At 42.1% G+C, this 24,684-nt stretch overlaps 1 protein-coding gene across 4 annotated transcripts in view; it reads right to left on the minus strand.

Annotated features, from left to right (window-relative positions):
- The window catches only part of LOC126873304 (protein zerknuellt 1-like), a 171,640-nt gene that overhangs the window by 84,469 nt on the left and 62,487 nt on the right, over window positions 1-24,684 (minus strand). For all 4 annotated transcript variants that reach the window (XM_050634033.1, XM_050634032.1, XM_050634035.1 and 1 more), the window contains exon 2: window positions 16,665-17,063. The gene's annotated coding sequence lies outside the window, so the exon portion shown is untranslated. The remainder of the gene's footprint in view (window positions 1-16,664; window positions 17,064-24,684) is intronic.

Consider the following 24,684-nt stretch of genomic DNA (forward strand, 5'->3'; position numbering starts at 1 on the left):
GGTCCTAGTGTCCCGGTGTCAGGAGGGTAGAGACGCCCCGTTATGGCACTCATGGGAATTCGGCCGCGGGCTACGCAACGAATTCGACCCTCTCTATGGCTATGTAGATACACGTATTACGGGATTTTCAAGCTGATTCTCCACGTGGACTTTTGCCATCTAGTCCCACCTCGATGGCACCCCTTCACCACTCCAATAATCTTTTCGCTACTCTGTTCATCTTCTTCCATCCATCCGATGTTCATAGTCCAGCTTGATCCTGTCTTCGTCTAGCTCTTTCCTCGATTTTCCCTCGCTTTTACCCTCTCTTTCGTCCACTCAGAATGCGTTTACTTGTGGGTCGAAGTCCTGCCAAGACCGCAAGGATAACATCCCCCAGGGAGAGGCTTGGCCAGGGGAGGTGACCAGCCCCGCGGTCAGCCACCGATACCGCACACCAAAAGCCAGAGAATTTGCCAACCTGGCGAAAATATGTTTGGGATTCGTTCTTCTCTCTGTTCGCCGCAATTCCTGAACACGACGTGCTAGCTGCGGGGTGAGATCGTCATGGAATCTACTTTACGAGTCGGTAGATTGAACCATTTTCCAATGGCCGGGCTGACCTCGCTGCGCTCTGGAGATGCCTTTTTTTCGGGGCGAAACAAGGAACACGGGTTTCTCGAATTTGCTGGAAATTTTTGGCGCTGGACGCTTTTTTTATTAGATACTGTGACGAGTTACTTTGGAAATAATATTCGAAAGCTGATTCGCAAATTTATTGCAACAAAATACTAGGATTTGAAAATATATTTCTAAATGATACAGGGTAATTCAATCGAATTGAATAATTTGAATCCCCGGTAAAAATAATAATTTTTCGTTTAAATATAGGTACATATATCGCACAAGTTATGCTTATAAAAAATATGATATTTGGTGTCCTAAAGAAATTAACTTCGAGAACAATGCTCATTTCTCTACCAGAGTTATCTAATTAACTAAAAGTGGTTCCAATTCTCTTTCCAAAAAATTCTCTTAAAAAATACTTGCCTTCTCATATGTTAAACAAGAATCAATCAGCAGAGTTTCGAGTTTCTTCACCACGATAAAATCTGTTTCCAGCAATATGGCGAGCGTAATCGAAGCACTTAGTAAAAAAGACCATTAAGTTGCAAGTTCCATGTACGCTTGTAGCCGCGTGATCCACGAAAAGCATCGAGTTTGTGGACGTAGGCGAGCCAATTTAAAAGGCTAATTCCCTGACGGAAGCCCGTGGGATCCTCCTCCGACCTCCCTTTGTCGCCCTTCTTCGCTTATGGAGAAAACTCGCCCCGGCCAGACGATGGGGTGGCATCCAGCTCAAAAGTAAACCAATTTCGTGGCTTGTTTAAAGCCGAAGCCAGATAGGACGTCGACGAGGCCACGGTCCCCCGAGTTATTTCGCGTAGGTAACGCGCCGTGAAATTACGATGATACGCGAATCAATGGATTTCCAGGCCCCGCTCTCTTCCTGCCCTTTTCGCACGCGTGAGAATGCCTGGGAATTTCGATGATCGATCTGCCGGCCGCCTTCGGGGAGACGCAAGCCACGATTCGATGATCTCCAAGATATCCCGCCATTTTATAGGTTAGTTTATTTTTCAAGGAGCTTCATACGAAATTAAGTGTTCTTGTGAATCAGAATAATCGGCAAACTTATAAAAGTTAATGGTTCTTGTTGAAAGAATTGCAAAGTATCTTGCTTGTCTCCCATGGAAATTTCTACATTTTCTTTTTTATGTGTCACAAAGAATTGGAAGTTTTCTATTTGATCTTTTATTTTTCTTATGTTACAGATAGATTCTTATGAGACTTAACGTTTTAGAGTATGATATGAATATTCTCTTGGAAACGAGTTTTGCAACATGCTGTTTATTTTATTTTTCAAGGTTCTTATATTTATACGTTACTTCCATCATTTTCTTAAATTCCGGTATTTGGCATTCTTTTTTATTAATCCCGACTTTATTAAACCTATCATATAAGGAAAGTACATTTTCCGTTTAATATATCAAAAGAGCGAATCACGAGTATATTAGTTCCAATCGCGTTCATCTCGTAAAATAATCACCTGGAACCTCTAGTGGAGAGAAACATATCGATCAGCTGGTTGTATCGTTAGGTATTTCTGCTCGTAACGCTCGAACGTGAGAAATCGTGGTGAGCGTGGCTAAGCGGATATCGAGTTCTCGCTAACGAGGCCGGAGGATCCTCCGCTCGTGTCAGGTCGTCCTGATCAAACACATTAGTCTTGACTTCCGGTCGAGCGTGCCAAAGTGGGGCTACGTCGATGAGAGTCTATTGTCGCCATGTGCACCTCGCGCTGCTCCTCGTTTGCCGAGGAAATGGGAAAGTCGAGTGGCTCTCTCGACCCTCTATTGTCAACCGAATAGGGCCTATCTTTCGATATTTCCTGTGTCAAAAAGAACCATTGTCGCCGAATGACGATTGCTCGTGATGAGCAAGTATTTTGACTGTTGTATGGAGGCTGGCATAGTGCCATAAGTGGCTAGATGTAATGGTGAATTTACGATGTATTTTGAACTTTCAGGAATTATATTTAAGTGATCGAAGTTAAGCTAAGTTTAAGTTTCAACAAACTTTTAATAAAATTTTAATAAAATTTTCGGATTATTCTAATTCATATATTAACTACTGTTGACATATTATTTCGTGTTTCTATAATTAAAGTATTGTAAGTTCGTGCAGACCTATTACGAGCAACAGGGAAACAAATATTTCAATAGAAAACTATTTTCGTCTTAAAACCTTAATAGTTCCTCGATTGTGAGAAAATAATTTAAATTTTAATATTACTAGATATAATTAATAATTTACGGATTAATTCTAAACAAAGATCATAGAAATAACTAAAAGCACTGAAGAACACATATACTATTTCTCTAACGTCGAAACTCGAAAGTGGAAAAATAAAAGGGGGAGGCCGGTAATGGCGAAACGAATTTTGCAAGAAAATCGGAGAGCAATTCGGCCATTTCTCTTTGTGCTGCATAACTTTGCATGGCACCATCTTTATCGCACTCGTGGGAACACCAGGCTGGCCGTAGATCACCGGCGCAATATTGTGCAAAACGCGGCTACACGTTTCTCTCTCTGATCCTCTGCCTTTGCCTCGTTGCTTCTGCTATATTTCTCTTCCGTGGTCGCGCTTTATCCCGTGAATTTCCCATACACCGGTCTCTCTTGCTCATGGGAGTAGCTACATTCAATGTGCCGGCCATATCTCAGCAACGAGAGACACTTTAATGAAAAATCATACGGCGAATGCACGTACCGCTGGGTATAGAGCAAATATTTCAGCGGGAATGAGATTTTAGACGGGAATAAATAAGGAGTTAGAGCATCCACGGCCGATCGTCGCCATTTTTCCCTGGTTGGATGGAAATCGCGGCTCCATGGGATTTTTCTTCTTTTTTTTTTTTTTCATAGAGAAAAAGTTTCGTCGCGGGGAATCGCTGGCAATTATGCCATCTCTCTGTTTCTGCTTCACGTAACCTGATATTCAGACTCTGTTTATTTAATTTTTACGCAATACTTGCTTCACGCGTCTAATAGAAGCATTGTATATTTTATTGAAAGAGATGATATTTTTACTTGAATCTATTTAACCGACCTAAGTCCTCTATAGTAATAAGAAGAAACAATTTTCAAGTATTATAAAGCTCTACTATTTAAACTTTCAGAAAACGTATTAATTCCAGGTTTATTCTTTGAAGGAAAATATATGAATTATCCCTTAAATCTATCTTTCAATTCCATATTTAAATCCCAAACGTTATCCTTAGAAATCATTCTCTATAATTTTCCCAGTAACCCCTTACCTTCCTACATCCACATTTCCTAACACGAATTATCTCACCATCTCCAGCTTATCCGTGCACGATTCAATAATCCGGCTGGAAAAAAGTAACCACGAACCAAGCTTAACCAACGATATTCGACGAGCTAGCGCACACAATTCGGTGTTGTTCGGGGATCGTGCCGTCTTTCCATCGTCTCCCTGTGTCTCATTACCATGATTATTACTGTGCAGCGACGGCACGGCGTCGTTTTCCAATTTTCCCCAAAGCCCCAGCGAACTCCGGCGCGGTACGCCACGCAAGAAGAGGAAAAATTAGCTTATCGCGGACAATAATCCCGATTCCCATGAGAGAAGCCGGCTACACGCCACGGTGGGCGTGCGTTCGCGGATTAGGGAACATATTTCGTAATCCTCGATAGATATGGGACCAAATATTCGGCTACCCTACTTACACGATGCCGGAGCAACCCCATCAGGGGTGGAACGCGAATCCAGGCGAATTATTATTACGAAGATCCTCATGTATCTCAATGACGCATCGCTTCACACGGGACTTAAGGTTTAATGGACTGCTGGCCCTCTCCTTCCTGGCCCGGTGTTTTGCCGGGACCTGGTCACCCCTACGTGTCTGTTGGCCTGTTTCCGACTCGGAGGGAGAGAAAGACGGACAGGAACACGTGAAACGCGTGAAATCGTGGTAATTTCGCGACCACAAGATGCGAGCGTGTAAGGTTGATAGGACTGACGTCGTCGAGGTTGAATTGGGTAACGAGATTGCGGGGTGACGTGGGACGAAACGGCCAACGGTGGGGTAGCTTTTTGACGGGAGGGCGCTTCGCGTGACGTGGGGCCATTTCACAGAGTCTTTTCTTGGGAATATTCGCTGGGTGATGTTTTATTTCACTGTCAGAGCGGAGGAAGTTAACCTTGTAATTAAAGTGTAAATTATGGAAATTATTTAGTCGTAAGACAAAGTACTGTAAGCAAAACAATCTTATTTTGACGGATGTGTTTACCTAGGAAATATTCTTATCAATTGTTAGGCCTTTAATGTTGTAATCGCCGCGAATGAAATATTTTAATATACGAAAGCATACTAATCTCTAAATCACAATTCTCCCAAATGTAAGACTCGTACCATCTTTCCCCTGATTGTAAGGGGAAAAACCCTACAAAAATAAAAACCCAGAATTCCTAAATAAAAAATTAGAGTAACTTGATATTCAAGAACGTGCAAAACCGTTTCTAAAGAAATCAGTTAATTCTTTTACACGAAAGACGTTGGGAAAAATCGAAAGAAGTGAAAAAAGAGAAAAAATAATCGCCAGCCTATTGCCTCTCCCTGCGAGGTAATCTCCCCCATGATCGTGCTGCGATCTAAAAATTCGCGCCACGAACGAGATAATACAATTACTGGTATCATGTTAATCAGACCGCGCGAGAATGAAACGATCCTGCACATCCGGGCAGAAACCACGGAGATAGGCAGGAAGGAGAAAGGAAACGTCGTTGGTATTAATCCATACGAGAGGCGAAGGAACTCGTCGCGCGGCCACGGTGTGCCTTAATTAACGAGATTTTAAAAATGCGATGGCAATTTCAATCCAGCCCGACTAACTTCAGCTCCGAGGGTAATTCTATTAGGCAGTGGCGTAGCATCGTAAAGGGTTGAGAGCGAGAGACAGACGGACAGACAAAAAGAGAGGGAGGGGAGAAGCATAGTTGGAGAGAGAGAGAGACAGACAGACAGATAGAGAGGCGGAAGGAGAAAGAACGGTGGCAGGGGTGTACTGCCCCCTGGGGCACCCTCACGCTAACTGGCTGCGACTGTGCCACGGACCCCTTTACGATTCTGACTTAATTTATGTATCATCCGAGAGTTAAGTAATTTCTCCTCACGAATTACCTCCATCCCGCTGACTGAACGAATTTCTTCTTATGCTTTCTTCGCCCGTTCTTATTCATTCGGAACATCGCTGATGTTCTTGCGTGTCATAGTGTGCACGTTCGTGGTTCTTCTTGTGGGGATAGTAATTTTCTGAATCGCCTTTCGTTCGAATGTTTATGAGGTGTAATTCGGTAAAAGATTTTGGATATTCGCGATCGTTTACAGACGCAGGGCGACTGAATAATTTTACTTGGTATAGATATAATTATACGTGGAAGCAATTCATGGGTGTGCGATGAAAAATCTGATAAAAAGTTTCGTTTACAGAAATTAAATATTAAAATACAAATGAATCGTCCTACGTTAGTTCCTTCCTTTTTTTAAGAAGGTTTAGACAATTCCTAAAAGACTGTAACAAAAATTCTTATATATTGCAAGAACGAGTTAAATTTTTGTGTATTTTGCTTCAACAGGAACATGGACGACCGATCACCCATTCGTATCGCATAAATATATAAGGATTATTTTTAATTTAAAAAAAGGGGGAAGACCCTTGTCAGAAAGTTCGATCGACTTCTAAAATGAAAAAAAGAAAATGAATTTCGTTATTTCCACTTCGTCGTTTGTTGGCCTTGAACCGGTGGTAAATCGAAGAGGATGGAAGATTATTTAAAATTTCCTCAAACGCTCAGAGTGCGGATTCTACGGCGGTGCTCGGTCGGCTAATTAAAACGCGAGAAACTTTCGCGGCAGCCCCGAGGAAACGAGTTTAAATCTGTTTCAGACCAGTTTCCAACGAGCGGTGCCTTAGTGGCTCCCTCGTGGACCGTTTCCAACGTGACTACACCCCCAGCACTTTATTACGAGTCTAATCTATCTCGGTGCCGGCCAAAGGGAGGCAGGTATTTAACCCCGAAGCTAATTGTCTCTTTTCAAATTTCTCAAGAAACAAGAAAGAAATATTTCTCAACTTCAATTTCTATAAGCCTCGAAATTACTGGACTGTGGTTGTTTATGGAGATTCATATTCTTCCCAGCACGTCTAAAGAGATGGAATCGAAACGAAGATTTGTTTCTCGTACACTTTTTATATTTTTCTTTATGTTTCTTTACTTTTAAGATATGAAATTTATCAGTACGATTTCTGAACTTACGTGTGAATTTAGAGGGAAGCTTTTATTACAATTTTATGTTTGATTTGATGAAACATTGAAAGAAGGTTTCGATAACTATGAAACATTAACGTTAATTCTCACTGCTTTTCTATTTTTGCCGACTTATCAAACTTTACCATGACTTCAATATTGAACAGTCTATGGAAAAAATAATATAACAAAGCCGATGCCAAAAGGAGAATATAGAGAATAAAAGAGTGGTGGAGGTTCACCTGCCGGATTAAGTTATATCGATCGTAAGGTGGCCTCATCTTAAATGATTTAGGCATAGCGAGATCGAAATCAAAAATTGCCGATCGAGAGTCGCCGCTGATCATCCACAAAACATGTGGCGAACGTGAAACGTGCTCACGAGGGATGAGCCTGTTACGCTCATAATTACATCTTATACCAATGAGCAGTGAATTACCAGATAATATATTACCTCAAATTATAGGTGATAACCGACGGGACATTACGATCGCCACTTCGACCAGATGGGTCTATCGGTCCGTTTTCGGTGGCGATTCGCGCCACGGCATATGGAACCCCCATAAATATTCTTCAAACTTCCTGCTCATCGACACTAGACCCTCTGAAATTCTCTTTCTTTTTCTATTTTCGTGACTAGCGTGGCCAACGTCGTTACAGCTTCTGTGAGATGCAAAATTTCAAAAATTCTTCGAATTCCGAGCGAAAAAGCTGAAAATCGTTTCAGGCACCAAAGGCATGATCTTGAAAGGGCAGAGGAATCCCAACCGATCTTAAAAACAGGACACGTGTTGCAAATGTTTCAAGAAAAATGCTCAGATCGTGTTCCAAGGATAGAAGTACCGTGTCTTTACCGCAGAATCTCTTTTTCTTGTCTTACATTGTTCTTTATGGTACTTTGAATCCTTTATTCTTAATGGAAGAACCGGCTATCTTCTAAATCTTCATGCGTTTCATATTTTAAAACATCCGCTTAACCACATTTCCATTTCGAGTGCACGGAGTTTCAGTACCATGAAACAACCAAGCTGCAACGAAGAGGAGTAGTATTCCAAGGAAACGTATCTTTAATACACCGCGCTATTTCGCGAATTCCGTGGATAGGAGTTACTAAAAATACTTCATCGGGTGGTGCACCGCACTCTTTTGCAGTTTTGTATTCCGACCAATTTCACCACCGTCGTTTTTTCGCGTTTACTCTTTACAGTTGCCGCTAACTGCGACTTTATAACAGGACGATTATAGTGAAAAGCTAATTCCCAACTAGCTGAGAGCTCGTCCTCTCTCTTCTCTTTCTCTCTTGCTCCCGCCTTCTCTACGCCCCTATTCCGCAGCTAACTTCGTTAATGTATAATCCGGGGTGGCTCCCCGGGGCTCCGTTGCCGTGATATAAAATCAGTAAGCTTTAGTAAATTTCGTTTAAACAATCCAGTAAACAATTTTCCGCCGCTCTGCACGGCAAAGTAACGGCACCCTGGTGGCACCTGTACGCCTGCAACACTTTCTACCCCCTGGCATTTACCCCTATCGTCGACCTCGTGCCACCACCACCCCCATCCTCTTTCGTACTTCGACGTTCTACTTCGTGGAAGAACCGCTCCTCCCAGACCAGTGTCTGTCATCCTGGGATTAATCTGGTTAAGCGTTCATAGGAAGTTGTTCCGCTTTGCACTGTTTTAACTATGCTTTCCACCAAACTGTTTGTCGTGAGTAAACACGTTTCGAGGATTCATCGAGAATTAGGAAAGGAGTATCCTAATTTGTTTAATTAAAATTTGCGATGATATCGATAGTAATCGAATTATCTCGGATGGATAGAATTTGCACAAAAATCATTTTTATTTAGTAGTACAATAACAGAAGCGAAATTTATCACGAGTTTCTGTTCCAATTGCGTTGCATTAAATAGCCCGACAGAATCCGTGTTTGAAGAAATGAACAACGAACGCTAATGGATGATACATTTGAAATTACAAGCGAAATGTTCCAACGTATTTAGTTAAAATCAGTATACACAATTCCACATATAACAACGATAATCTCAAATATCGGAATTTTGTTCTCAATGCAAACGAAATCTGTCACAAATATTCCTCCTAATTGCGTGGCATTAAATTGCCGGACAGAATCCATTTTTCAAGAAGCGAACAACGAACAGCATTTTGCATCTGCAAGCCTTAAAAATCCACGAATTATTATTCACCCGGCGTATATTCCGGCAGACAGCATAGGTGAGCACAGATAGTGATAAAAGTATCTATAACTCAAAAAAAAAGTCACGGAGAAAGAGGCACAAATCATTGGGCGGGGGCGGGACGGGCAAAGGGTGCGAGCCAAGGGGGTTGGAGGGCGGTCTCCCGGGGGATATCGAACGTGGTCATAAATCGCAAATCAAAACGTGTCAAACGGGCCGGCCGCGAAATTAAAAGTGACGGGCGAGCGGCGTGTATTGTGCACGGTTGCATATCGGCACCGTGAAAACCGGCCCGCCATAATTGTGAGTTACGGTGATCACGCAGCGGGCATTTATTTATTCGCCGCGGCGCCCGTTATTTATGACGAAAATGCATCAGCGGTCTGTATCTGCACGTCCCCGTGTACCCGCGTTCCTCGACCACGGTATCGATGACGCGCCGATATTTTATCGGAATTTTCGAAAACCCCGGCTGTCGTATGCGCCGTGAAACGCGCGGAACTCTGACCAACCCCTTCCGAACCATTCTGTACCGAGCGAAGGAAATCGAAATTTGTAGGTTCGCGGTTGAGAGTAGTTCTTGATAGGTAAAGTAGAGCCGCATGGTCTTGATTAGTTTTCTTGACCTTAGGCACTTTAGAAATTACAGTTTCTAGGTTTTTCGGGAAATGCAGGATTTTGGATTTCCAAGTTTCAGGAGTTGTAAGTTATAGATTTTCTACGAAATCTAGATCTTTCAAATTTAAAGTTTCGCTGAGATTCTAAGTTTTGGATAACTTTGGATCTTCTCATACTTTCTGCAAATTGGAAAACTGGAGTTACGGTATTTTGGAAAATTCTGTAAATGATGTAAAAACCGCGATTCTATGGTATGTCAAAGATATGGGTATCATAAGTGTGCTGAAAATAACGAAATAATAAATTTATCACTAGAATCTGTTACAAGAAAAGTCACATTAATGAATCTCCAAACGAAACCTTCCTTACGATTCGCCAAAGATCACTCTCCAAGCAAAACTCTGCTTAATTGCCGAGGGCAACGGTTTGTGGAAACTCGCAGAGATACTAAAATTGTGGGTCTGCGTGGGCGGATGAATTTTTCATTGGAAAGTTGGTCGACGATTGGCCATCGCTATCCATAGTTCATCGACTTGGAAAGTCTTCCTTAGCCGAAGCGCGTCGAAAGCACCAGGAAAAATCCTTTAACGAGGAAACTTCCGGTGAAACGAGCCACTTGAACGTTTTTCGAGGGTGGTCGGTTTAAATATTCGAAAGCACGGTTTTCTCTTCCTTCGTGCCTCTTTCTCTTGCTGTGGCCTCATCCCTGTTCCACTTCGGCCCGCCATGACAGTTCTAATTTAACGCTAGCTAACGACGGAAAAGGGGGAAGGTGCTACCCCCCACTTCCACGCTCCGCGAAACCCTCGACATCCGTGGAGCGTGCACCGGGGGTAGCACACATTCAGGCTAACAATGTACTGTTTCGGGACAACGAATAAACAAAAAACAGCGATTCTCCATCAAGTTGATTGGCAGCGCGTTGGAGGATTTACGATGCGGATTTTTGGCGAGCACGGTCCAACGGCTGCTTTTTCAATGGTTCTGGCCGGCGTTTAGACGTTAACGTTGAAATAATTTAAATTACCCGGCGAAAATTGTAATTAGCCAGGCCGGTCGTGTAATCGGGCGTGCAGAAAATTGCGAGGAAGGAACGTTAATTATGCGGACGTGACATAATGGCCCCGAAAACGACTTCGCTCGCTCCTGAACACGCGTTTTTGCAATTATTTTTAAAAGCGACAAATTTCGCGTCGCGCCGCCAGCTCTTGATGAATTGTTTGTTCAAACAAAAAGGTATGCCAAGCGCGAATAGTACCGCGGCGCGAAAATTATAGGGCGACTTAATTGGGACGCCGTTGTAATTGGATGGCATTATTTTTCTGTTAAAACATCGCGTTTGTAATACTTGGGACATAAGTGCCGCGGAAGCCTAATGAGTGGTAAAAGCGATTAAACGATCCGCTTTCGAAATCTTCGTCCCTTCTGCGGAGCCCTCATTATTTATCTGTTCTTTGTTAAAATGCAAATTACGACATTGCCAAGGAAATAAATTCTCAATTATAAAACAGCGATTGAGACAGATAGTAGCTTGGAAAATATATCGAAGTCCTTGAGAAAGATAACGTACATTTACATGGTCATTAGGTTAAAAAAAGATCAAACGTCCACTCGTGTACTGTTATCCCTTGAGAGATTAATATCGATACGTGTCAGAAACTATAGAAATTTTCTCGATATCTATCCAATATCTTCGCCTACATTATGATAGATATTTCCAGTAATTGCACATCGGATTCATTTAACACTAGAAATTATTCTTCGTGCACGTTAACAGCTTCAGGAACCAACAACGTATCATCGTTAAAACCGATCAAACGTGGCAACTGGCGCGGCGGCGGCGTGTTTAAACGTGTCACACGTATTAACCACTCTTCAGAGGCACATTACACAAAGTTCGAAATTCCATTCCGCGCTCAGCCAACCGAAAGGTCCGCGTGCGCGTTCAGCAATAATGAAAATTTTCAAATTTCACGCTCGATTATCCGCGGCCCCGCTTACACACCACCGCCATTTGGCGCTTTTACAACCGCCAATCCCTTATACACAATGCCACCCTCCTATATCGCGATCGCGACATTGTTCGTTACAATACAGCGTGCAATGAAAAGACTTCACGATCAAAGATCGCAAAATTTAAAAGTTGTATCTTTCGAATATAATAATCTCTATGTTTTATGATTGGCTACAAAATCTGGCGAATCGTCCTAATTCCAATAATGCCTCCATTGTCTCGCGGAATCGTTTACTCAGTGCTAATATTTTTTCTCACTGGGCTTAAAGTGTGCGATAATTTCACGTTCTATCGTTACTATATAAATAGTACTAAATTTAATGGTGTCTCGTGGTTAAATTGTACAAGTTTGATTATTCCGTGCAAGATTCGAAATTAAATATAAAAATATCGAAGCGCAGGTAACTCGAACGATGCTATCTAACCATGTCTTATATCAACCCCCATCGCGATTCGACGAGGTCGATTAAAAAGCGAACGAAATCTGGTGGACAAAACGGCGACATTTGTCGAGTGTCTGGCATTTGGCGTGTTCCTAATCGGTCAACCCCCGACGATTCACCCTTCATCGCCTCGTCCATCATAAGCGATCGCACGAAACGACATTAAACACGGCCGTGAAGCGTACGTGTCAGCCGCAGCCTCGAATTTCGCGTTATCTCTCCAAGTGCATCGTTGCATCCGCACGCACAGCGGTGAACAGATGGTGCAGCGTCTCGGCAGGACCTATGACAGGTTGGTCCTGCGCACCGGCAGCATTTCGTGGTTCATTTGCGGTACCCAGGGGTGCCATCTATTATCGAGGGTCGGCCTGCCACTGTCCCGAAAGTCGAGCCTCCCTTTTCTCTCTCTCTCTCTCTCTCTCTCTCTCCCTCTCTCTCTCTCCCTCTCTCTCTCCCTCTCTCTCTCTCTCTCTCTCTCTCTCCGTATCCCCCTTTCGAAATCTATATGCGAAGGGTGGTTGTTTACATGGTGGAAAGGCAACTCGATTTAATTCGGTGATGATTTTTTAACGAGCTCTCCACCGTGGCTGGTGTGACGGTCTCGTAGATTGGGTTTCCGGGGCCGGTATTTTGGCTTTTCCATTTGATCGCGGGACAACCCGGGCGTTCGTTCATTGAAGAGCGGAATTGCTTTTGGAAAAAACGTCACGCGAAACAATCATCGATGAATATGAATGATTTTTTCGCGTTCCCACCGACCGCGCGAAAGTTCCGGAAAACGAGGAAAATTGGGGGAATGTCGGGAACGATTAGATTGGAAGAAATTCGCGAAAGCGTTTGATTTGGATAGCGAAAGAAAAAAGAATGTGGAAATACATTAGGAATTATTAGGTTCCAGAAAATTGCAGCATCTTCTTTCGACATTTTCACGGAGAAGATCGACACTGAGAAGAGAATTGGAGAAATTCGCCAATCGAATGATTAGGAATAGTAAAATAATGGAAAATATGGAGTTCCATAATTGAATTGCTCGAGCGAAATAATCAATATTCAGAAAGGAATTGAAAACATATTAAAAATTATTCGAATCAAGGAAATCATTAATGTTTCATAATTTAATTGCTCAAGGAATATGATTAATATCCAATTACTCCCATGCTGTTAAGGTAAAAAATGAGCGTTAGTGTTGAAGAATGACAGAGATCTGGAATTACAAGTCAGATAAAAAGCAGGCTCGATGAGAATCAAGATAGCCTACCTAGATAATCAACGACGATAATCAAGAGTTAATCAAATAGAATACCTTACACCAATTAGCTACCGAAGCCTTTGTATCACCAGGAACTACAAACCTCCCGAACATTTCCACACATAAATCACTCTTCTCAAACCACGTCCACTTGCTTATTCATGAAAAACATTCCTGATCAGTTGCTCACGACGCCCGCCAAGGTTTTCTCCTTTTACTGAATCAACACCTCTCCTCGATACTTATCCTATAATAACCTCTTTCGTGATCGATACCTCATTACATCAATATCAATCTTATTAAATTTTCTGCCGTGAGTAAATTTCCGCGAACACGTTACGAAGGTGTCGAACCAGCTACCTGCTACTTGTCGCAATCTCTTTTTTTCTTAAACCAGAATTTAAAGAAAAAGAAAAAAAAAGAAGAGATAGCGAGAGGAAAAAAGTGTAAAGTCGGCGAAAAAAGAGGGCGATCGCGATCACGATAAGCGGAGACTAATTAAAAACGAGTAAATTAGACTAACCAGTCGAGTAGACTCGGTTCGTGATCGGTGTTCAGCCACGCAATAATTCCGCGACGAGATTCTCCGTTCTCTTTCGTTTCCCGTGAGCCAGATAGCACTCGATCTCTCTCGTTTCGAAGCGGTTTTTTAGCCGCGTTCCTTTCGAGCCCTCCGCCGCCTACGGGCGTTTCATTAATCTCGCGTCTCTCAATTTATTTTGTACGTCTTGTTAGGTGCCCCGGCCCGTTCTCGGGTGGTTATGTCTCACTCAAGAGGAGAGAACGCGCGCGATCCCGTGCTGGGTGATAATGAAAAGCGGACGCCCGGACAGGAGGAAGTCCACGGCGTTGGAAGGGGACCACGGAGGCGAGGAAAAAAGGAAACGAGAGGCGAGCCGGCCAACGCTGAAAGTATTACCGGCACGATCTTCCCGTTTGCCACAGCCGTGAGCAGTGAGTCATGGATTCGTTCGAACCAGGCTAGGCGCTCATCTGCGATTGCGATGCCTCGCTTTTCGCACTGGAAATTCAACGTGATTACCGTGCGCGTAGATCGCCGATGAAATAATGCCTCATTTTTTGCGTATTAGCGGTGAGTAATTGTGATTCGATGGTGGAAAGTAAGATAATTTGGCGTGAGACTCGGTAAAGGATTATGTGTGAAGAAAAGTCAGATAGTAGAAAGGTCTAGTCGATTTCTCAGGCAAACGTGTGAAATACTGATCGTATTGTAAACGCTCGTAAGCTTCGAAGCTGTACCGTGTGTTTGGTTCAATTGTACTTTTTAAGACATTTGGTTTAGAATTTCAAGGGACGAGTCCAAAAGCAGTAAATACTTTGCAGAGTTACGACAAAGCGTAAACATCGGAAACAAAAAAAAATTTCGAAATCAGAAATCTATATGACAAATTTTTATACATTATAATTCAATTATCTCCGACAAAAATACAATCGAACGTTTAAACTCCTGTAGAGTCTGTCGAACGATTCCACCCACGTTCTTACAATCGTATTTTGATCAGTCGCCAAGCAACTTATAGCATCCACGTAAACGGCATCGGGTCGTGACAAATCACCCCTAACAAAGCTTCTGTCGTCATATAGGATCGGTCCGAACGAGGGAATCGCGTAATTAACGTGTCTGATCATCGTGCTCATCTCTTAACGCGACGTGGCGGCCGATCAAAAACGTTCTCCTTATCGTTTCCATCTATCTTTCATCCGTGTTCATCCCACAGGACCGAAAAAGGGGACTCGCCCGGTGTACTGCTGACGTGTCCCTCTTTGACGAGCCACCACGGGGACGTTTCGTGACCCGCGCTTACAAACTCATTGTTCCACGTGCTTTCTTCAAATCTACGCGCAATCCAACGTAAACATCCTAATAGCGAATTAGCAAATAACGATGACCAAAGAGGACAACGAGCTTAACAATATTCTACCGCAAGGATTTTCATAGGGAATTTTACAACGTGCGAGTTCAAACACAGGAAACTTGATTTTTGTTTCGGGACATTAGCATGTTCCAAGAAATTCTAAATTAATACGTGATATAATACTTCGGTAACAGAGTTTATTGATATAATTTGTAATTGGCGCGTCATCAATTTTCTACGTCTGATATCGTTTAATAGTCAAAGATTAAGTACTAATTTTAATAAGTCAATTTCGAAAGGTAATTGGAAAGTACCAAGAACCAAATTAACAATTTATTGCCCCTTGTACCTATTGTCTCGCGTCGCAATAATCGTAAAAAATATGAAAATGATACCCGTGCACCTTAGCCAGCTGAAGATCATAGTATTCAGAGAAAGTTTTATTAAATTATTATCGGTAATAGCTATGGTAGTTGAAAGAACGATGTTTGTCGCTGAAAAGGAATTGCGAGAGTACTACAAGAATCGAGTGTTCGATCGTGAGGGTTCGGAGAAAACAGAGACGAACGTGTAGGGAGAAAAGCGACTAGGAAAGCGTTGCCTCGACGTTAATTAGAAAGACAATCCTCATCAATCATGTTACGCAAATTCTGATCTACGTTGTGTTTTAACGGTTTTACGTAAGCATTCTGATGCGCGATACGTGCGCGTAATTAACGATTCATTTTTCTTGCGCGCTGTCTACCACGGGTAAAGGCAAGCAGCTCTTACGACATACGGCGTGTTATTCGATTCCCGAACCCCCACGAGGATGATACGCGTTTATTGGCGACACGAAATCGATCACTCTTAACCGCGCCACCATGTTTTCATACTTGTGCTTTGACGACCACTCGGGCGAATAGAAAGACGAATAGAGTGTCTTTTAGAGTGATTCAACGTTTGTAAGAGATTTTAAGCAGACTCCAGAAATAGGTATTCATCTACTGCCTTTTCGAGTTCTTTGTCTATAGTTTTTCAGTAAGTAATCAAACTGAATGAAAATCAATGCCAAGTTTGAAAAATATAACGAACGAAATAACGATTCTCAATTATACTTTTTTATCTTATTGAGTGTTGCTTCCTGTATCAGATAACGCTATTTTCGATTATTCTAATTGTTAACTGTAAAGTTTGGTAATTACTGTTCAATTATACCGTAAATAAAACGAAAGACGACATTGTTTATAAAATAACCTGACAGTGGGCCGAACGAACGCGATATCAAAATGAGGATAGTAAAAGTTGTAGTAAAAATTCTCTAAAAGAATATTTAGCCTGTTCGTGGAAGATAACATGAGAACGAAACATCCGTGGGCGATTAAAAGTCGCGTTAATTAACATCGGCATAATTACCTGTTACAAGACGATCGATTCCAGCTGGAGGAGACACGGACATATTAATTCGTGGCAGGAAGACCGGGCGAGTCTCTATCACGGCGTTCTGGATATTCCATTTCCACCTCGTTGCACGGTACCACGGTGATATAAATGCTAATTCGTGACGGGCATCTCCGATCGAGACTAGAGGAATCCGTACCTAATTTTCCTGCTGCCAAGGGATTCGCCGCGGAATAGAGACAGCTGTTTCTCCGCAGGAACACGAGAAACACGTCCCACTTTTCGCGCCAACTTTGACACATGCGCCCCGCGTGCAGCGTTTTAATTGCATCCTCATTATTATCTGTGTAATTTCGTCCGATCAATTTTCCATGTATTTTCGACGAATACGCCTTTTTCTTGTGCTGATAATATCTGAAAATGAAACATATGGTGTTACTCGTGAATTGTTCCACTAGGTGGTAACGTATGAAATGTCCACCTTTTTGGATTAGTGTTAATACTACTTTCGAAAAGTAATGCAAATTTCAATTGCATAAAATTAAAACTGACAACGACGAATAGTTGATTACATAGCGTCACCTTTGTCAGAAACTGTATGAACATCACATACACTTTGCGATTGAGGAGCTATGAAATTTCAAAGTGAAAAATTTCAACATTTCAAAAATTTCGTTACATACAGGTTCGATTGAAGAATTAGAAAAACTCAGAAATATAAATCACCCGAATTTCTTGAGTATTTGCACTGAATGGTTTCCAACAAAAGATACGTAAAACCAAAAGGTACGAATTGAAATTCGATTCCATATAAATCAGATTGCTCATAAACAATATATTTCTCCATGCTCGTTTCTACATGAATAATTCGTAGTGTCTAAATGGACATTTCGTACGTTATCAACCTACCACACACTTAAAAGCAACTTGAAACAGTGATTATTCTTATTTTACTTGATTTTCAGTAGAAGTTTCGTATGATAAGTTAAGAGTGAAATGAAGGTATTTTAAAGCTGAAACAGTATGCTGATTAATTTCAATAAATCAAAAGATATAGAGAAGGAGTATCAAGCGTGGGCAGAGTCGATACACCTACGACGAAACACGACAACCGAGGAAACCGGAGGAGGGTTATTAAGACCAGTCAACATGTACGCTGCGTTTCGTACGAATATCACTGGATATCGCGTGAGGAACAGTCTCCTCGCTCGTAGATTGCATGCGCCGAACGTGTTACTGGCTTTGTCCACGTAAATTAATTATCTTCCACTATTTGTTCTGTTTCGCGAGCAACAAACACCATCGCGTGTGCACGTCAATGGATTCGGACATCTCGTACGTTTTCGATAGAAACGACTTTGAACGAGTACAAAAATTGAGAAACATATTTTCCTGGACTATGTCCGAGGGTACTACTGTTAATATAACATAACTGTTCGGTTTGTTTGAGGGCAGCACATATTTTTCTTAACGTTCCGCAAACTTCGAAGATATGAAAATATAGAAATATCTAATAGTTCGTCATTTGCGATTGTATCACGGTGTTAATTATATTGCCTACTACATTGGAAAATATTTGAAACGATATCGAGTGGAATTCGAGAATATTATTTATATCTGTTGCGTTAATCGAGCCGATTACAAGAGGCGAATTTACCAGTTTTCGAGGTAAACTGATAACCAAGCATCACGTGTCCTATTATCGACCACCGTGCTAGGCAATAAATGTCGATATATGCCTACTGGCACATGCGCGTGTAATCGAGTCCCCGTATGTTTCATCCTATCAGAGCTCCCATAGACGATGGCATCATTGATAGCGCGAAGACATCGCACGATAGATTCGCGCAGGACGTGCCTTCTATTTTGATCGCAACCACGAGAAATCCGATTGCACCTTGATTATTCATCCATCCAACGATTGCTCCCTGGTTGCATTTTTCGTCGCTGCCCCATACTATGAGCGTTAATCTAATCGTACAGCTCGTTTTGATCGGAACGATCGAAGTCGATGAAAGAGGCGGAAATGGAATCGTAGATTGAACGAGTCGACAAAACCGTGTACAACTGGACAGAAATACATGTGGAGTCATCGTAAATGTAACACAGTGTATCGAGGAAATCATCAGGCTGGAAGCGAGCGCTAAAACGGAGAAGGGGTCGTAAGACTTTTGTCCGATGAATCGAGCAAAGTTTCTTCCAACTGTATGAGTAAAATAGGCTGACGTGATAAATCGTTGTTGCACGTTTCTCTTTCTCTTTTACGCGTTACGTTCGAGCGTAGACGCTAGTCCGATGGAAACCAGTATTTAGTTTAGGGGTAGGACAAGTCGAGTATGATAGAGAAGCTGTAGAATGAAACGACAGATAAAACAACACTGTGAAACGAACGAGGATAAGAGATAGATCGAGCTACCGGCTGATAACACCTCATCACTCGATTATCCAGCCTTCAGTTTCGAATATTCAACGTTGCACCGTATCGAAAATATTACGAAGGCTATTCAGGTTCTGATTAATCGAGATGAACAGTACCGATAACTGTAACAGAGAAATCTGCGAGTAGAACTGATTGCGGATGTTTTGTCTATGCCACTTTGTACTAGGCATTCAATGCTGGGATATACGAGTCATAATATACTGTTTTATATAAATGACAGTGTTTTTTTAAATTTCTAATAAAGGAAAATGTTCGGTATTAATCGATATAAGACTTCGCAAAAATCTCACAAATGCCTGTCACCGCGTACAAATACCAGAAACTCTATAAACCAGTACGGCCTCAATCCCCTTCGCTTGGAAAGTTGACTTCGTTCGACATCAAACGATTCAAATTAATTCCAAGAATTTTTTATTATACTTTTACTATTCCAAACATTTCGTTTAAAATAATCTCCACTGGCATTTCTTTTTCCTTTTTCTTATTATACACGCGTACTGTGCAACCTCAACTTACGATAAGAACAGTCGGAATTAATTCTGACAAACTACACACTGGATTTACTTGTATCACACTAAACATCAGAGTCAAGATAATTTCCTACATTTTGTATCATATACCGTCTATTATCCACTCTGAATATACTTAACATAGAACAACACCAACCCCACAGCTTCCATCGGAAAAGATCCATCAAACCATCCAACGAGAATATCGAATGTCCCTTTTCGCAGCTGCTAATCGTCATGCCGCCGAGCGAAGCGATTGAAAAAGCAAGAGAGAAAGGGAGAGAGAGAGAGAGAGAGAGAGAGAGATCGCGCGCGCGGGAACGGGGCAGCCGGTTAATTTGGTAGACTCGAGCGGATCTAAAGCGGAAGGTGGTAAAACTGAAAAATCAAGGGTCCCGGGCTCGGCGCGGGTCGCGCGCTACGCTTCGCCTCTGGTGGGGGTAATAACGTGAAATTAGGAGCTAATGTGGATCGATGTGCCCTGCCGACGTCGTGGCTCGACTGTTTTAAGAGCGATAATAAAAACGAAACGATTTCGCGGAGGCTTCGGGCCCCTGCAGCGTGGAGGACGCGGCGAGGGGAAACCAACGGCACGCGGGCGGAAGAGGCGTTTCCAGCGAACGCGACTTCTTCGTCCAACTTTTGCCCCGCCTACGCCTCCGTCGTTCTCTGCCCCCACCAGAATTCCCCTAGAGAGAGGGGTAAACTCCCCACTGTTGGTGTGCTTCGATTGCCAACCGACGTAGCGAACGTTCGCCTGGCGCAAGTCGCCATGGAAACCGACGAAAAGCGTCGCCCGGGATTGTTCGAAACAATTATCCGCCGCTCAATTCCACTCGTGCTAGTTCTATGTATCTCTTTGGCCGCGGTGCCTCCGCCGGATGCGCTGCAATCTTTTCTGCTGAATAAAAATGTCCCGAGTCGCGAGAAGATCCTCGATCCTCCGACGTTTCTCCGCCTTCAATTCGTTTTTCACCCTGTAGCCGCCTCGAAGAGCAAGGGCTGACTGTTTGGCGATGTCTAGGACGTGTTCGAAGAGTTCATAGATTGGGCCGAGGGTAAGGGAAATTGGTAGATCGGCCGTTACAAGCAGGTTTCAATTGGTATATCCTAAGTTAGCTGGAGCCGAGGTGTTCTATCGATGGTTATTGGTGCTCAGTGTGTAATTTTGGCTAGCTCCGATGCTGAGTCATATTTGGAAAGCTCGAATGGCTGCGCTGATGTTGGGATTATACGATTGGATTCAGTCAATAGGCTTCAATTCGAACACCACTCCAACCGATGATTGCTAGATCGTTGCGTCAAATAGATGGCGCGTACCTATTGTGTGTAGATTTGTTGCGCGATATAACTGGATGCGAATTATAATTGGCACTTGAACCATTTTATTTATAGATCGGCTTAATTTGACTAATTGTTCTATGGAGAGCTGAACGAACGTCACGTCTGAAGCTTAAAGAAGTTAGGGACGAGGCGAGCTGTTACATAGAATGTTACCTTTTATCAGCAGCTGCGCTTTCTCGTCCAATTAGTGTCTGATTCGGTAACTATTAATAAATCTAAACTTTTTATGAGAAAGAAGATGCTGTGGAGTTTCTGTATGAAAAGAGGAAACTCGAAGATGTAACTTTGCTTTCCGATCCCGTCGATAAATTCTTCTTCCGAACTAAATTAAACAGAATTCCCCCGAAGCGACAAAAGTAATACAGACAATATGAAATTTCAGAAAGAAGGAATTAGTTAAACCAGATTCCACTGGATCGCCGGTACTGTCGCGCTACTGTTGTTGAATCGCACAAATGGAGTGGAAAAGTATGACTGTGAAATAAACACGCATAAACACACCAGACTGGGACACCGATCCCCTAAATACTTTAGACGATCCGCGCGGGGAATAGGGGAAAAAGTATTCCGCAAATGTTTCCCGGAATATGGTTGAATAGTGGCTACGTATTCCACTCGAGTTTTACTTTAGCACACCTAAGGAGGTGGTGTGTGTAAGAGCTTGCGTGGTTAAGGGTACCGCGATTCGAGCAAATGTGTTTCACGCTCCGCTAAGCGACGGCTCGATTGGAGATCAGAAAGATGTACGGCATCGCGACTGCCTCCTTCGAATATAAAACTTTACGTACAAGCGAAATGAAAAATTCCGTACACTCTATAGAAAAATTACGGTAACCTCGCCAACAATTCGTGCGGTATCTTACGCGTTAAACGACTTTTAATAACGTTAATTGAATTAAGATCGTACTTCGATACGTTGCGACAGTGACTCTGCTATGTTTCGTGTTACGTGCAATATCTCGCTTCTTATCTTTTCAACTCGTGTAAATTTCGTTAACAAATATACGATATGGAATTAAGACGTTGAGTATATTACGTTCAATTATCATACACTGTGTACATAAATAAATGAAGAACTAAGTTACGATGGTTGATACAGCAAGATAGGTAGGATCGCGACAGGCTATAAACTTTCTAGGAGGACTGTATACGAAGCCTGTGTTATTTCCGCGAACATCCAGATATCGTTTCCGCATCACGTCTCCGCTATTCGCCTCGGTTCACCTGGAAATAAATATGTTTCCCTTATCGTTCCCGGCTGGCCGATCAGGGAACAACGATTCCTGCTGTTCCAAAGGGCTAGAAGAGGCATAAAGCATCAGAAAATCCCTAGTACAAGGTGTAACACCACGTAAACACCGCCGTTACAAGCGTGAATTCCGCACCTGGATCGTTCGTCCGCGGGAAAAACGAAAAGTTTGACGCCAATTCGTAGTGGCACGCTTTTTCACGAGGCAACTCATAATTATAGTTATCTGAAACGAATCAGACGCGAAAGAGACGGTAATTAAGACAGCCGAACCATCTCTCCGTCGCTTCTTATCTACATCTTTATTTTTTATTCTCCAGCGGCGCCAATTAACAATTCGGGGAAAAAGATTAAAGATCGAGAATCGATCTCGCGGCAAGATTACAGCGGCAGATTAACGTCGTTATTAATTACATGTTACTCTTCGTTCGACTTTTCTCTCGTTTATCTTAATTAATTGTTCCCCCTATATAGTCGCTAACCAATCTTGTTTGCTACACCTACCTGGTTAACGAATGTCGTAGATGTCTTGCGGATATTTATGTTGCATCTGGTGATCGTGGAAAATATTTAACTGTGATTACTATTTCACTGCTGATACGTAAATAGATACCTACATATTTTAATACAAATATCTTCGAAATGGCAGATTACAATGCACGAATAGTGTCTTGTAGCGTTTACTAGACATATTTGAAGAATATTATACGAATAGTTAGGTGATCATCTTTTTTTAATCTAACTGTAATTTCCAACGGTGCGATATTAGGTAATATTAATATAGTGTGATTAATTTTAATTGTTATTAACGACTATGTAATATCAATGGTAATGTTATTGTGTAATATAGTGTAATAGGTTGTATAAGAAATCACCAGTGCTGCATAAAATTTCTTTGCACGAACAATTAACCGCAATACTCAATTTCCACATATCGTTTCTTTCAGAAAAATAGACAAATACATCCAACCTTAATGGAAAGCAGAGGTCTCTGTGAAATTTCTATTTTGCATGCAATTTACATTTTACTCTAATTAGTGGTAAAACGTTTACAGAAAATGCGTGAAACTGTCTATCAGGACTTTAGCCGTTCAATTACGAGGTGGTAGAGAATTTTACAGTCAATTACGACATGGTTAACAGCTATGTTAACGGAAAGAATATGGATTTAACGGTAATTCCAAGCAGTACGGTTGCGCAGAATGATTCAGATGCTCATTGCCACGAAGCTGCAATGCCGTTTGGGCATCAATAACGTCTAATCACCCTGACGTAGAACCGATCCTGCTTGGTCCTGCGGTGCAATTTCGTCCTCTAAGCGTTCGCCACAAATCACACCCCGACGCGATTTGGGAACCCCCGTTCGACATTTAAACTCGGCCGGATTATGGTCGAGAGCCTCTTGCGCGGCCGATAATTAATCGTTTCGATCTGTTTTACGATCGTCTCTGATCACACCGTTCTAAAGTGTTTAAAAGAATTCCAAGTACATTTTCGGGCCAGAGCTAATATCTTTTTTTCGCCGACCGATAGATCGTGCAAATTTCGCGTCGAACTAAAATCATTTTACTCGCAAGAAATAAAATTTCACCTTTAAAAATAATGGGCATATTAGACAGGTGCTATGATTGTACGTTTCCAATTTATATAGATTTTATATGATCTAATCGATATTCGTTCGCGGTGCAGCCTGTACGAAGTAAATGTATTTCTTCTGTTCCGATTTCTTCAAATAATGATAATAATGATATTAACATCCAGGACCAGCGGATGTTTAATTTATACCACACAGATCTGGGCTTCTAAATACAACGCTCGCAACTGTAGGAGTACTAATAGCGCAACCTAAACGAAGAAAAATTGTCGAGCGTTAAGGGTTAAATTAAATTCTGAAACGCGCACGCTACGTTTCCCAAAGCGGAGTAATTTTCCAATTCATCTTCCGATGTTTTAACACACGCGCGAAAATCAACTAGCCGTGAAACTCTTATCGTACCATTCGTTCCCCGCGCGTTCTCTCTCCTCCGACTCGAACATAGATTACCCGAGATGTGCTTATAATCCCTGTCCGTAACTTAATTTTTGGTTGTTTATATCGAAAAAAAAAAAGAAAGACGACGTCGCGACTGTGGATCGTGTCTGGCCGATACCAGGAACGCTCGTAATAATTCTCGCTTAACCATGTGCCGGATATAACTGGGAAATAACGATGAAATAACGACGGAAACGTCGTCCATGGCAACACGAGATAAATATTCGCTTAATGTGATCAGCGTTCCGTTTATAACTGCTAACGGTTCTTTCTATTTGTTTGGGGAAAAGGTAATTTTCTTACGCTTCTTACGTCGCTGTTTTAATCTGCCTTCTAATGGACACACCGCAAAGAATTGTTCATTGTTTCGTAATGATGATCGTAATCGTTGCGAATTCTCTTGCACCGTGTCGAGGAGCGAGATGAATTAACATCGATTTCTATTTAACAGCAATATCGCT

The sequence above is a fragment of the Bombus huntii genome, chromosome 14 (assembly GCF_024542735.1).
Source record: "Bombus huntii isolate Logan2020A chromosome 14, iyBomHunt1.1, whole genome shotgun sequence".
In the NCBI taxonomy this organism is placed as follows: Eukaryota; Metazoa; Arthropoda; class Insecta; order Hymenoptera; family Apidae; genus Bombus; species Bombus huntii.